This window comes from Cucumis sativus, unplaced genomic scaffold (genome assembly GCF_000004075.3).
Source record: "Cucumis sativus cultivar 9930 unplaced genomic scaffold, Cucumber_9930_V3 scaffold79, whole genome shotgun sequence".
In the NCBI taxonomy this organism is placed as follows: Eukaryota; Viridiplantae; Streptophyta; class Magnoliopsida; order Cucurbitales; family Cucurbitaceae; genus Cucumis; species Cucumis sativus.
The window spans coordinates 1-14,600 of record NW_022279570.1 but is presented as its reverse complement, the minus strand read 5'-3'; the positions used below and the strand labels follow the sequence as shown (position 1 = coordinate 14,600).

General features: G+C 38.2%; 3 long non-coding RNA genes across 3 annotated transcripts; 1 reads left to right on the top strand and 2 right to left on the bottom strand.

Annotated features, from left to right (window-relative positions):
• The first annotated feature begins 2,941 nt into the window (after nt 1-2,941).
• LOC116406255 lies at nt 2,942-4,461 on the top strand. Its single transcript, XR_004219284.1, has 3 exons — nt 2,942-3,442; nt 3,529-3,579; nt 4,401-4,461. It is a non-coding gene; the product is annotated as an uncharacterized LOC116406255 (long non-coding RNA).
• Nucleotides 4,462-4,711: 250 nt separating this feature from the next.
• Nucleotides 4,712-7,045, bottom strand: LOC116406257. Its single transcript, XR_004219286.1, has 3 exons — nt 6,300-7,045; nt 4,930-5,000; nt 4,712-4,836 (listed from the first exon to the last, which is right to left on the bottom strand). It is a non-coding gene; the product is annotated as an uncharacterized LOC116406257 (long non-coding RNA).
• A 5,103-nt stretch (nt 7,046-12,148) lies between these two features.
• LOC116406256 lies at nt 12,149-14,511 on the bottom strand. The gene is made up of 2 exons (XR_004219285.1): nt 14,172-14,511; nt 12,149-13,080 (listed from the first exon to the last, which is right to left on the bottom strand). It is a non-coding gene; the product is annotated as an uncharacterized LOC116406256 (long non-coding RNA).
• Nucleotides 14,512-14,600: the final 89 nt, after the last annotated feature.

Genomic DNA, 14,600 nt, shown 5'->3' with positions numbered 1-14,600 from the left:
AACAGAGTTGAAAGATTTGAAGGTGCAATTGAAAGAAATGTTTGACAAGGACTACATTCGACGAAGTATGATATCTTGGGGTGCACCAATTTTTGTTTATTAAGAAGAAAGATGGGTCGATGCACTTATGTTTTGATTGTAGAAAGTTGAATAAGGTGTCGGTTAAGAATAAATATCTTTTACCAATGAATGAGGATTTGTTTGATCAACTGCAATAAGTCCGTGTTCTTTAAGATTGAATTACATTCAGGTTATGACTTGTTGAGGATTAGAGAACAGTGACATTCCTATGACAGATTTTCGTTCGTGATATGGACATCATGAGTTCATTATGATGTCTTTTGAGTTGGCAAATGCTCAAACAATGTTTACGACTTGATGAACAAAGTGTTTAACGATCTCTTAGACACTTTCGTGATTGTATTTATTGACGATATCTTAATTTATTCCAAAATAGAGACAGCGCATGAGGAGCATTTAACATGGTTTTAGAGGCTCTTCGAGTCAACGAATTGTATGCAAAGTTTTCAAAATGTGAGTTTTGGATGAGGCCAAGTATCTTTCCAAGCCATGTGGTATCTAGAGGTGACATTTATGTGGATCTCACAAAAGATTGAAGTTGTTACTAGTTGGCCTCGACTTTTCATAGTCAGTGAGGTTCATAGTCTTTTAGGGTTAGCAAGTTATTACTAACGGTTTGTATAAGAATTTTCTCGTATAGCTACTCCTTTGACTCAGTTAACTAAGAAAAGGGACTCTGTTTGTTTGGGACAAAGCCTATGAGGATAGTGCTCAGGATCTTAAGCAGAAGCTTGTACAACTCCCGTGCTTACCGTACATGATGGTTCAGAATGTTCCGTAATTTATAGTGATGCTTTTAGGAAAGTTTAAAAGGTATTCTTATTCAACAAGTTAAAGTAGTTGCTTGTACTCCTCGTGAGGAAAATTGTCCAACTTATGATATGGAATTGACAGTTGTGGTTTTTACATTAATGATTTGAAGGCACTATATGTATGATGAAAAGATATAGATATTTTCTAACCAAAAGAGTATAAAATACTTCTTCACTCAAAAGAAGTTGAGTATGAGATAGCAAAGATGGTTTCAGTTAGTAAATGACTATGATTGTGAGATTTTGTACCATCTAGGTAAGGTGAATGTGGAAGTTGGTGCTCTTCGTAGAAAAGTATCACATTTTGACAGCACTTATTACCAGACAGGTTTCATTAGACAAAAAAAAACCACGAGAGAGCTGAGATTGTAGTTTCAGTGGGGGAAGTCACCTCAAAGTTAGCTCAGTTGTCAGTACATCCGACCTTGAGACAAAGAATTCTTGTGGTTCAATTCATTGATCCTTATTTGATTGAGAAGCATCGCCTAGTAGAAGTAGGGCAAGTTAAGGAGTTTTCCATATCCTTTGATGATGAACTTATGTTTGAGAGAGAATTATGTGTGCCAACAGAAAAAGCAATTAAGACAAGGTTATTGGTTGAGACTCATAGTTTCCCATTTCTCATGCATCCAAGTAGCACAAAAATGTATCCGGATCTGAAAAGAGTTTGTTACTAGCGTAATATGAAGAGAGAAATGGAAGATCTTGTTAGTAAGTGCTTAGTATGTCAGCAAGTTAAGGCACCTAGACAGAAACCAGCAGGTTTGTTACAACCTTTAAGTGTGCCAGAGTAGAAGTGGGAGAATGTGTCGATGGATTTTATTTCAGGGCTGCCTAAGACCCTGAAGGGTTTCACAGTGATTTTGGTTGTCATAGACAGGCTTACGAAATCGGCACATTTTGTACCAGGGAAATCCACTTATACTGCTAGTAAGTGGGCAGAGTTGTATTTAACTGAGATTGTGAGACTGCATGGAGTGCTTGTATCGATTGTTTCTGATAGGGATGGACGGTTTACTTCCAAGTTTTGGAAGGGACTTCAGACTGCTATGGGTACGAGATTGGATTTTAGTACAGCCTTTCATCCACAGACTGATGGTCAAACTGAACGTTTGAACCAAGTTTTAGAGGATATGCTACGAGCTTGTGTTATAGAGTTTCCAGGTAGTTGGGACTCTCATCTACATTTGATGGAGTTTTCTTATAACAACAGTTTCCAGGCTACCATCGGTATGACACCATTTGAGGCTTTGTATGGCAAATGTTGTAGAACCCCTGTTTGTTGGGGTGAGGTTGGTGAACATAGGTTGATGGGACCTGAATTAGTTCGGTCTACTAATGAGGCTATTCAAAAGATTAGAACACGTATGCAAACAGCGCAGAGTAGACAGAAGAGTTATGCAGATGTACGGCGAAAAGACCTTAAGTTCGATGTGGGAGAAAAGGTATTCTTGAAGGTAGTACCTATGAAGGGTGTTATGCATTTTGAGAAGAAAGGGAAGTTAAGTCCTCGTTTTGTTGGACCATTTGAGGTCTTAGAGAGGGTTGGCGTTGTGGCGTATCGCTTGGCGTTACCACCATCACTCTCTGCAGTCCATAATGTTTTCCATGTTTCGATGTTGAGGAATATATGGCCGATACGTCTCATGTAGTGGACTATGAACCCTTGGAGATTGATGAGCATTTGAGCTATGTAGAACAACCTGTGGAGATTCTGGCTAGGGAGGTAAAGATGCTTCGTAATAGAAGCATTCCATTAGTAAAAGTTTTGTGGCGGAACCATCGAATGGAAGAGGCGACATGGGAGCGAGAGGAAGAGATGAGGACTCGTTATCCAGAGTTATTTCAGGAGTAAAACTTTCGAGGACGAAAGTTTCTTAAGGAGGGAAGAATGTAATGCCCCAAAGGTATATATATATATATATATTTGTTTTTATTTTATATATATATATATATATTTATTTATTTAATTATATTTAATTTAAATAAAAAAAGAAAAGAAAAAGAAATTCTCTCTCTCTCTCTCGCGCGCTGCACAGCCCCCCCCCCCCGTTCTCTTCTCTTTTCCTTTCTCTTTTCTTTCTTCTTTTTCTTCCTCTTTTCTTCTCCGCTCCACGGCCGCCGCCTCTATCTTCTTCTTCCCGTCCCGCCGCAGCCAACCGCAGCCCAGCCGCAACCACACCTCTATCTTCTTCTTCCCGTCCCGCAGCTAGCCGCCGATCCTTTCTTTCCATTTTCTTCTTCCGTCCGCAGCCCCACCGCGAAGCAAGACTGCGCCGCTGCCAGTCCAGATCTGCGGCGCCGTTGCTCTTCCGTCGCTGCAACCGTCGGCCGCCATCTCTGTTCGCGAAGCAAGGCCGCCGCGTGAACCTGTAACCGCCGGCTGTCTCCCCTCTCCTTTCTCCTCTGTTTTCAGCCCAGCCGCCGCCGATTTCTTCTCCTCCGTCGTCTGCACTGCCGCGCGACTCTCCGGCCATCTGTATACGGTCTCTCCGCCGCACGTCATCTCTTCGCAAAGCCACTACTCGATTTCTTTCGCGAAGATTTGGGTAAGTTGCAAAAAGATTCACATTGGGTTGAATTTAAATGACTGATGCGTTGAAGGGAATTATTGAGAAATTGTCTTAATGTTTAGGTTCGTTCTTCATAGACTTCAACGTGGTTAAGGAGCTTAACAAATTTGAAGGTAAGGGATTTTCTACTGGACTCACTTATGATTGTGAATTGTATGTCTGAATGATTATCTTTGACTGAGTAAAGATGTTGAGGTGATACTTATGTTTATACACGTATGGGTGTAGATTCGGTGCTGAATGTACACTGTGGATTGACTGAAAATATATATACATATGCATAGGAATTGAAGTAGACTTAATGTGGAATGCATATTGTGATTGTCATGGAATATATATATATGTGTGTGGATGTGGACAGGACGAAAATTGTAGATTATGCTTGTATGAGATGCAGATGCGATCTTGTGATTGTCGTTTAGATTGGGTGTCGTTACGCTAAAGTATGACTGTGTGCTGGTGATCTGAGGGGTGTATTGACTGTATAGTTTGATTGACTGATGTATTAGTATGTTATTGACAGACATATGACCTAAGTGAGATAAGTTGACTGTTGAGAGAAGGAACTCTATGTTTTGAAGTATCTGAAAGATGGGTTGAATGGAATGAGGGGATAAATTGTTAAGTTGTATTGGGATGATTACCTTGTAGGTGTCCCACGGGATCACCAATTTATTTTTGCACCTTCGGGAGCATTTGACTGATATGTGTTCTGCAGAACACTTGACTGATATGTACGTCCCTCGGGGCGTCAGACTGATATGTACGTCCTTCGGGGCGTTAGACTGATATGTGTATCCTACGGGATCACAAGACTGCGACTGTACAGGGTGTCCCAATAGAACTTTAACAATTTATTTTCCCCTGACGAGACCAGTAGAGGGTCTCTTACTGAGTATTTAAAATACTCACCCTTCTTATGTTTAATTTTCAGGCAAAGGTAATAAAGGCGGCAAACCGGCGAGGGGCAGGAAGGAAGCGTGATGCCATAGGAAACGTGTAGTTGCTTCCGCTTATTTAAGATTGATTTGAAATTTAGTTTACAAACGTTTGTTGCAAACAGTATTATTTTATGTTTTCTTGAATATTTGAAAATCAGGCCTGAAGATGTATTGTTTTTAAATTGACTTACGTTTCGTTTTGTATCAACCAAAGTCTTTTGTTAAAAAAAATTAACGACCTCGACTTACTTAGAAAAGTTGGGTCGTTACAGTTGAAATTCAATAAAAAGGAGTTAACATCATCTCATCCTACAAAACAAAATCCACAACTATAGAACAAAGACTGTCAGAGCATACAGCTACAATGATAATGGGAGTGCTTCCCATCATCTTGGTCTCTCGTACCTCAACATCTGAAATGTGCAGAATCTGTTTATCATAACAGAAATAATTACTTTTAAGTCATAGAAAAAAGCCTTACATTAATTAGAATACCATCCACCTGTCAAGATGTGTGCATACCTCAAACAATAGCCAAAGCACAAGGGGTGTGTTTACGAGTGCTTGTAGCACAAGTAATGCAATTATGAACCCTTCAATATAAAAAAAATGATTAATAATCAAATACTCAGATGTTTTCTTTCACTCTCGTACTATTGTTTAAGTGCTTCTTGGTCAAGCACCTAGACCAAAAGGCTATCTATGAGCGTTTTCTAGTTTCTGAAAAAAGAAATACTCTAATGTGTGGTCGTACTAGCATAAACAGTCATAGATAATTATGAGATGATATCCTTCGTAATGGGATAAGATAATACTTACTATTATTTAGTATTTTCTTTTATTTAATTGAAGAAATAATTGGAAAATAAAACAGAAAGTACAAAAATGAGTAATAACCCCCAGTAAAGACCGGTATGATTCAATTCAACATTTTGTTTGGTCTCTCGACATGATGATAATTTTTACCTAGAGTGCTTCTAGGCCATAATGCAAATATTAACACGTGACAGAGTTCCCACATATGACTTTATTCTCTCATTGTTGCCCATTATGTAAAGTTGTCAATGAAACACCAGCCAGTTTATCATTTGCCATTTTGCTGAAAAATTTAGGAAGCAGATCATCTCTCCTTTGGTTAATCTGCCACCCTACCAAACAAGATTATGAACCTTCTTTTATGCACCCTCACTGGCACCCTTTACTGACTTTAAAAGAATTACGTGGATGCATCTTATTCGGAAATTTTTACAGATTCGCATGGAAGGAACAGGAACAATCGCCTCCTTAGTGAAAAGGCAGGCCTTAAGATAGGTTTCTTATTCCTTTTAAAATATAATCTATCCTGCTATGACTTAGTGCAATTTTTCATGTTTCTATAGCTCTTCCGACTGATTGGAGAAATCTCTTGTAAACTCTATTCGCGTGGGTGTTTCACCAAACCTTTTGTAAATTTCATACATCAATAAAATTACTTCTTATAAAAAAAAAATAAGGGGAAGAAACTACGTTTTAGAGACAAATGGCTCTAAAGCACACACAAACATTCTCCATCTCACTATCTATCTGCCCTATTTCCAATTTAATCCAGCATTCATTTGGGGTTATTGTAGGTTCATATTTAGAAATAGTCATTCATGTTGTGATGCAAAATCCCTTTTATGTATCTAAAACTAAAATCACGAAAATCATCGTGGACATGTAGCACAACAAACTAAATTTCCACGGGAAGCCTTTGCTAACAAAATGGTAGACAATAATTACTCAAGCAAGAGAGAAGGACTATAATTAATTAACAGAAGTACAAATCAATCTAGGTGCACAACCACCAAGCAAGAGAGAAGGAACAATAAACTTCAATAACAAAAGAAAGGTAGTATCCAAACTATCCTTACTTGTTATCGAAGAAGATACCTTGGCTTCGGTAAGCCCGATGCTCTGTCATACAACGTTCATTTACCTCAGTACTGCAATGTTTCTTCAAAGTTTGGGAATCTACCTAAAACATAAATATATATTACAACTTGAAAACCTCCATGTCAGAAACTTTACTTTAATTATCAAACTAGATGCTATGCAAGAATTAGTTAGCAGAAATACAACATAAATAGTAATGATATTCTTTGGGGAGTGGATAAAAGTATCTTTCATCTTCGAAATAAGCTTAGCAGTTAGCATTAACCTTTATATTTTGATTACTTCTTAAACTTCATCCACGAAATATGGTAAAGAGAAAGACCTAATCCATAATGCTAAAGAGGAAAAGACCAAGTCAGATTCCTTTATTCAAACAGGTTAGTATCACAGCTCCAAAGGAAAAAACTTACGGATCTCTACGATGAATTTTCTTGAATGTGAAAAATAAGATCGATAAATAAAACTTTTGGCTACAATTAGCCACAGAAACATAAAGTTGTGACATGAAAACAAAATCTAACAGATAATTAACTATACAGTTTGTAGGCAAAATACCAAATAGCCCATAATCAAGATCACAACTCAAGCAGACAATAATGTGTAGTTTATCATTTCCAACTAAATAATTCAATAATACATAAGGTCAAATGGCCAAATAATATGGCCTTTCACATAAATACTTGCTCCTGATTTTTTTGAACGATAATGTTATCACTTGTCTCCCACGTTTCATGAAGGCGCCCTCAACCATCTATCAATTCCAATATAAGAAAATTATTTTACATATTATATTAAACATTGAAAATTCTTTTACATATGATTTTTTTTTTTTACGTATTCCTATTGAAGAATCTCATTTGAGCATTTTATGCTCAATTTGACTTGAAAGAAACAACAGACTTTCAATTAGAAGTAAGCAAGATGCCAAGTTTTTTTGAACAACTGTTTTTTTTTTTTTTTGCTTTAACTTGTTGTAAATTGGAGATGTTTTCCATAACTACTTCGGCTTGGAGCTCTCCTTATGTAATTTCAAGAAATAGATAAAATCCAAGTTAAACTAGATAAGTAGAAAAGATATAATCTCTCTAGTGGAGGTCGGGGCACACTTTGTAAGTCAGTTTTTTCCTATATACCTACATATTATATGTCTATATTCTTAATGCCAAAAAAGATGATTCATAAAGTGATTAATTGGAAGGTGGTGTCTTGCTCGCAAGAGGATGACGGACTCGACGTCGATGGTGTAAAGTTGAAAAAATGCAACCTTCTTGCTAAATGGGTATGGAGATTTATAAATGAAAAGAATTCCCTTTGGGCTAAAAAAGTGGTGAAGAGTATCCATGGAGAAAGTTAATTTGGATGGCATACTAAAGGAATTGTCACTTGCAGTCTCCATAGTCCCTGGATTAGTATTTCGAGATGCTAGCTTCAAGTGGATTCCTAGGCATTCATCAAGTTCGGTGATGGTTGAAGAATAGCATTTTGGAATGATTCTTGGGCAGATGTTTCTTTTCCAAGATTGTTTCGATTGTCTTTGAACTCTAATAATGGAGATGTAAAGAAGTTTTGGGACTCTTCCACTACTTCATGGGCTCAAAATTTCAGTAGACTTCTAAAAACTTCAGACTAGATGGAAGGAAACACCAAGGGAGAGCTAACAACAATGCAGCTTTGTTGAAAAAAATATCCCTCCCAAGTCATCCTTCGATCTTGAGTGAGTGACTAGAACCAGAATATTTCATAAGAACTTTAGAGGGCCAAAATAATAAAAGCATTCGTCGAACCTCATGTGATCCACTAAAACAAACCTAAAAGATAATTGGCTGAAAAACCAAGATCAAGTTATTCTATACTCAAAACCAAAGTAGTTCCACATTGCTCAACAATTGACTTCAAGCGATCTGGAACTTCACATTGTCGAGCTTGTGAGGGAAATAAAGAGACTTGTTTCTCAGTAATTAAATCCTCCCTTGTCTGAAAGTGGTATTAAGATCAGATTCTAGAGGATCCTTAATTGACTGATCAATGTTTACAATGAGTAGTGGAGGCACTTTTGATTCAGATTTTACCGAAGGAGCTCAAGGTATCGTGCAATGTGATCGATTTTCTTGGGACACATAAATAAATCTAACGCCAATTGAAACATAAGGACTAGTATTTGGAGCATGATATTTCTTCCTATCTCTACATGTAAAGATCACAAGAAAAATAAGAATTTCACAAAATAACAGAAAACAAAATTAGACAAAATCAGGGCATGGCCGAGGATGAGATTAGAGATGAAGCGGTGATTAGTATTTATTGAGAATGGGAGAAAAGTAGAATGTCAAACCAATCCAAGAACATACCTCACAAATCTTCGGAGAGACGATCGTGGTCAAAGCAGTGGTTGTGGTCGAGGATGAGATTAGGGATGAAAGGATGTTACGAAAGGTATATCAACAAGAAGAAGGATAAAACAACAACATCCTGTCAAAAATCACTTAATGTGATTGAGATCTTTTAACATGACTGCTTGCGAACTAAAGAAAAATTTAGAATGTGACTGAGAACTTTTAGCACAACCGGGCAGCATCTTCAATAACAGAAAAACATGCATAATGTAGGAAGACAGCAGATTTAAAATTATGACAGTGTATTTATGAATGTCAGGCGATACATTAATGTTCCAAAATTCAACCAAAGTATGGGATGAAAGATATACAAGAATCTTCCATGATAAGGGCAAGACCAGGATATCCTTATCCAAAAGAAAGAAAAAAATAATCAACCAAAGTAAATTCCATGTATGATTGGAAATTATGGCCAAGGCGAAGGATGAAGTGGAGAATAGAAGGAATATTGAGCAGGGTACGACTTACCATTAGCTTAGATCAAAACCAGCATCCGCATTTATGGCATAAAGAAATTTGTTTGCCAGCTGCTCCTTGCTGCATTGATCACAAATCATAGAGTTGTGAAAATGAAAACTTATGCAAGTTTTTTTTATCCTTTTTAGAAAAGATGTATATGTTTTAGTTCATCCACAAATCAACAGACTTAATAAACTGATGTAATTCAAGTTGGACTTAGTTTTTCACAATGAATTCTCCACCAATAGTGGCTAAGAGATGGAGTATATATTGAGGATTGTAAGTAGTTACAAGTAGTTGAAATAACAGTTTTTATGAAACAGTTTTAATTGCAGTCTTAACAGCTAAACAGTTTAATTATTTAAACTGTTTTACTAACTAACTACAGCTGTTTAGCCATGGCATTCTATATTACATCATTCCACCCCTAGCATGGAACTCGACCCGAGTGACTTAGTTGACAAGGCAGAAATCATCTGGGGCATAGTACTGTTTCAGGTCTGCCACGTTAAAAATAGGATGAATGTGCAAGTCTGGTGGTAGTTCAATTCTGTAAGCGTTATCTCAAATCTTTTCTAGGACACGAAATGGTCCTAATTGTCTGTCTTTCAGTTTGTGTTCCAGTTGGAAATCAAATTTTTCTGAGGTGAATCATTACTAAGTCTCCCTCAGTAAAGGTAGCTTGTCTTCTCTTTTTGTCTGCTGCCTTTTTGTAGGACTGAGTTGATTCTTTTAGGTGGTTATGGACTTCTTCGTGTAAATTCTGAATCTTTTCTACCATCTTTTCTGCTTCTGAGCTAGTGTCAATAGTTGTGGGGAGTGATGCTAGGTCAAAGGTTGTTAGTCTTGGCTGTTTTGTGTATACGACCTCAAATGGACATTTGCCGGTTGATCTATTCTTCATATTGTTGAAGGCGAATTCTGACTGTGCAAGAGCTAAGTCCCACTGTTTTGGTTTGGATCCACTAAGACAGCATATTAAGTTGTCGACAGTTCTATTTGTAACTTCTGTTTGGCCATCTGTTTGAGGGTGTGATGTTGTGCTATATTTCATTCAAGGTTGTGTCAAATTTGCTCCATAATGTCTTCCAGAAATGGCTTAGGAACTTGACATCCCGATTAGAAACAATGGTCTTTGGTACTCCGTGCAGCCGAACTATCTCTCGACAGAATAAATTAGCTATGTAGGTGGCATCATTTGACTTCTTACAAGCCACAAAGTGTGCCATTTTACTGAATCTGTCGACTACAACCATGACTCAGTCATACTGCCTTTGAGTTTTTGGTAATCAGAGCCCGAAATCAATTGATAGATCTTCTCAAATGGAAATTGGGGTAGGTAATGGTGAGTACAGGCCTGCGTTTATACTTGAACCTTTAGCTCTTTGGCAAATAGGGCACCTTTTAATAAAGTTGTTACAGTATCTTCTTAATTAAGGCCAGTAGTATCTCTTAAAGATTATTTCAAAAGTTTTATCCTGCCCGAAGTGTCCAGCCAATCCTCCTGAATGAGCCTCTTTTAGTAGTGCTTCTAGAAGTGATGTGTGTGGGATACACAACTGATCTCCTTTGAATAGATATCCTTCCATTATATGGAAGTCTTCCGCCTTGGTGTAGTGGCTGCATTTGGTCCATGTCATGGCGAAGTCAACGTCTTCCCCATATAGGTTAGGTAAGTGTTTGAATGCCTCGATCTCCATGGATAGAATAGTGAGTAAGGAGCTCTTCCTGGATAGTGCATCTGCCACCTTGTTCTCCTTACCATTTTGGTGCCTAATGACAAAGTCGAACCTTTGTAGGAAGGAGATCCATCGTGCGTGCATCCGAGTAATATTCTTTTGTGACTAGAGATCTTTCAAAGAGAAGCGGTTCGTTAGGAGTACAAATTCCCTGCATAGGAGGTAATGTTCCTACTGTTTGAGTGCTCGGACAAGGGCATAAAGCTCTTGTTCGTAAGTGCTCCAGGACTGTCTTGTTGTGCTCAACTTCTTACTGAAGTATTCAATAGGGTGGCCTTGCTGTGATAACTCGGCTCCAATTTCGGTTCCGCAAGCATCAACAGCTACTTCAAAGGGTGATGCGAAGTTCGACAACTGTAGAATAGGGCTGGAAGTTAGTCTTCTTTTTTATCTCTTCAAAGCTCTGCTGTTGCTCTTCGTTCCACTTATAGTTCCCTTTCTTTAGGCAGTCGGTTAAGGGGGCCACTATTGAGCTGAAGTTTCTGATGAATCTTCTGTAAAAGGATGCCAAGCCAAGGAAGGCTTGTACCTCCTTGATGGAGGTTGGTATTGGCCAAGACTTTATGGCTTCTGTCTTCTTTGGTTCCATACCTACTTTTCCTTCTTTGATTACGAAGCCGAGAAAGACAATTTCCTTGGTGAGGAATGTACGTTTCTTTGGATTAATGTACAGTTCAGTTTCGGCCAGGACTTGGAACAATTTTCTTAAGTGCTGAATGTGGTCTTCAGTACTATTGTTGTACAAGAGGATGTCATCAAAGTAAACCACTATGAACTGGTTTAGAAACGAGCACCTGGTTCATCAACCTCATGAAGGTGCTCGGTGCATTGGATAAGCCAAAGGCCATCACCAACCATTCAAATAACACATGGACCATCAAGACGACTTTTTGTGATGCTGAGTTTCAAGCCAGACGTGAGAAAGGGCTCTGCTTTTGTTGTGAGGAAAATTTTGTGCAGGCCATAGATGTAAGGTGAAGGATCAGAAGGAACTCAGAGTGTTAGTTGTTCAAGCAAATGGGGAGGAATTGGAAGTAGTGGAAGAGGATGATCGTACAGAGGAACTTGAGGTAAAAGCTATTGAACTTGATATAGAACAAAAAGAACCAGTGATAGAATTGTCATTAACTTCATGGAACACCGGATTAAATGCGATATCAAGTGCTGCTTGATTATCACACCACAAATTTTGCTGGTGTGGTGATTTCAAATCCCAACTCAACAATAGTAAAAAAGTTGATATATCCAAATCAATTTGATATATCCAATTCACACAAAAACTGTGCAATTGCTCTATATTTTTTATTATGCACTTGAATGTGACACCACATTTTGTTTCTTACTTTTCCAAGACATCAAATTGCCACCAACAAAAACAAAATATCCTGAAGTTGATCTTTTGTCTTCTTTAGATTTTACCAATTAACATCTGAGAAACATTCAATATTAGTATGACTATAATCCTTATATAATAAAATCATGCCCGAGAGCAGCCTTCAGATAACACTGAATCATTCCAAAGCAGCTGAATGATCAACTTTAGGGCATGACATACACTGGCTCATAATACTCACTAAATAGGCTATGTCGAGTCGATTCGCTGGAAGGTAATTAAGTTTTCCCTCTAACCTCCTATATCTTTGAAGATCTTTCAACAATTCTCCATCTTTTGTGAGCTATAAGTTAGGCATCGTTGGGGTACTACATGGCTTGGCACCTACCTTCCATGTTTCAGTCAACAAGTCCATATTTTCTCTGTGATAATAGTATTGCTTTCTTGCCTGTTTTTTACCTCAAATTCCTAGGAGGTATTTCAACATGCTCAAATCTTTTATTTGGAATTGGCAATAGAGAAAAGTCTTCAGGGACTGGACATCTAAAGCATCATCACCAACAACCACAATTGCATCAACATATACTACGATTAGGATCACCCCACTCTCGGATCTTTTAAAAAAGATTGAATGATCTAACGTGCTCTTTTGCATTCCAAAACTTTCGATCACCTTAATAAATTTTCCAAACCAAGCCTGTGGACTATGTTTTAGTCCATCCAAAGATTTACAAAGGCGACACGCCTTTCCATTCTTCCCCTGAGCAACAAACCCTAGTGGTTGCTCCATATACACCCCTTCTTGAGGATCACCATGAAGAAATGTGTAAGGACCCTAGATAGAAAAATAGTGGATTATTAGGAGAAAATGAAAATGGTTGTTAGTAAGGTCATATAGTAAATAGATGGTAAGTTGGTTAGTTCTTTTTGTTATAAATAGTGGGAGAGGGGTTGGAGAGAGGTGTGAAGAATTTTGAGAAAGTTTTCCTTGTAAGGGAACCTTAGGAGAGTCTAACCCTCTCAAAAGGCTAGGGTTACTTGTTACTTGTTATTAAGATCTTCTAATATATATTTCATGTTTGGATGTATTTTAAGTATTCTTGAGTTCATCTTTTCTCCTTGAGGTAATCCTTGTTAGGTGGGATCCTAACAAATTGGTATCAGAGCCGTAACATCTTGGGGATGACACGGGCTTGGATGCAAAAAACAAATGGAGGAGAGGTTGGAGAAGAATGAGAAGGACATTAGGGAACTTAAAGATGTAACTTTGGAGTTGTCCAAAAGCATCGAAAGGCTGGCAGAGGAATTACGAGAAAACAATGTTAGTTGCCGACGGGAAGAATCTGCTACGTCGGAGGGATCGGTGTTGAAAATGAAAGGAAAGATGGAAGAAGACTCGACCGCAGTTGAGAGAGGGACTTGGGAGCAAGCACTTAAATGGGCTGCTAATTGCAAACTTGAGGTGGATGAGAGGGGAGAAACTCCATGGACATGGGAGCATATGCAGAAATGGATTGTGGATTGCAAGGCAAAAAGAATAGAGAGGAGTGCTAAAACAATACATCAAACGCTTTCTGAAGGGCTGCAAAGAGATAAAGAAAGAGCGGAGAAAGAAACTAGAAAAAATTAAAGTTGAAGAAAAAACAAAAATGGAACAATGACTTGAAGATGAAGGAATCGAAGAACGACCATGAAAAAGATGAAGGGAAGAGGAAGCCAAATCTAACTGTGTATTCCCATGGCCGACGACTAAGGGTGGGGTGGTCAGAGACACACTTGGTGGAATGGAAAACAGAGCAGAGAAGGCGGAAGCATGGGAAAGGAGGCAAACACTATGGATGAGAAGGAAGGCAAAGAAACGATTGAGGAAGCGATCATTGATACTTGGTGGTAGTGAAGAAAACAAAAAGAAGAATCAAACAGTACCTATGTGGAACAAGTCGACCTGGATACGATCTGTGAAAATAGAAGAAACGGCTCATTGGAGTGGCAACATTGAGAGGCTGATCATATATATAGGCCAAGATTTTGTTGAGGTACGTTACTTTCCTTGCCTTTCTTTTGTGGCATGCGAGTTATATCAAAGTAGGGAAGGGATGAGGAAGCTAGGCAATGAAGAAGATGAATAAAGGAATTTCGAAGGTCATCGGAGTAAGATAGAATGGGTAACGACAAGGAAGAAAATGGCAATGGAATTAGTACAGGGATCATAGAGAGGCTGGCGAATGGAAACATATTGGGTTGTGACAGAAAATCGAGGCGGGGATGAAAATGTGTAAGGACCCTAGATAGAAAAATAGTGGATTATAGGAGAAATGAAAATGGTTGTTAGTAAGGTCATATAGTAAATAGATG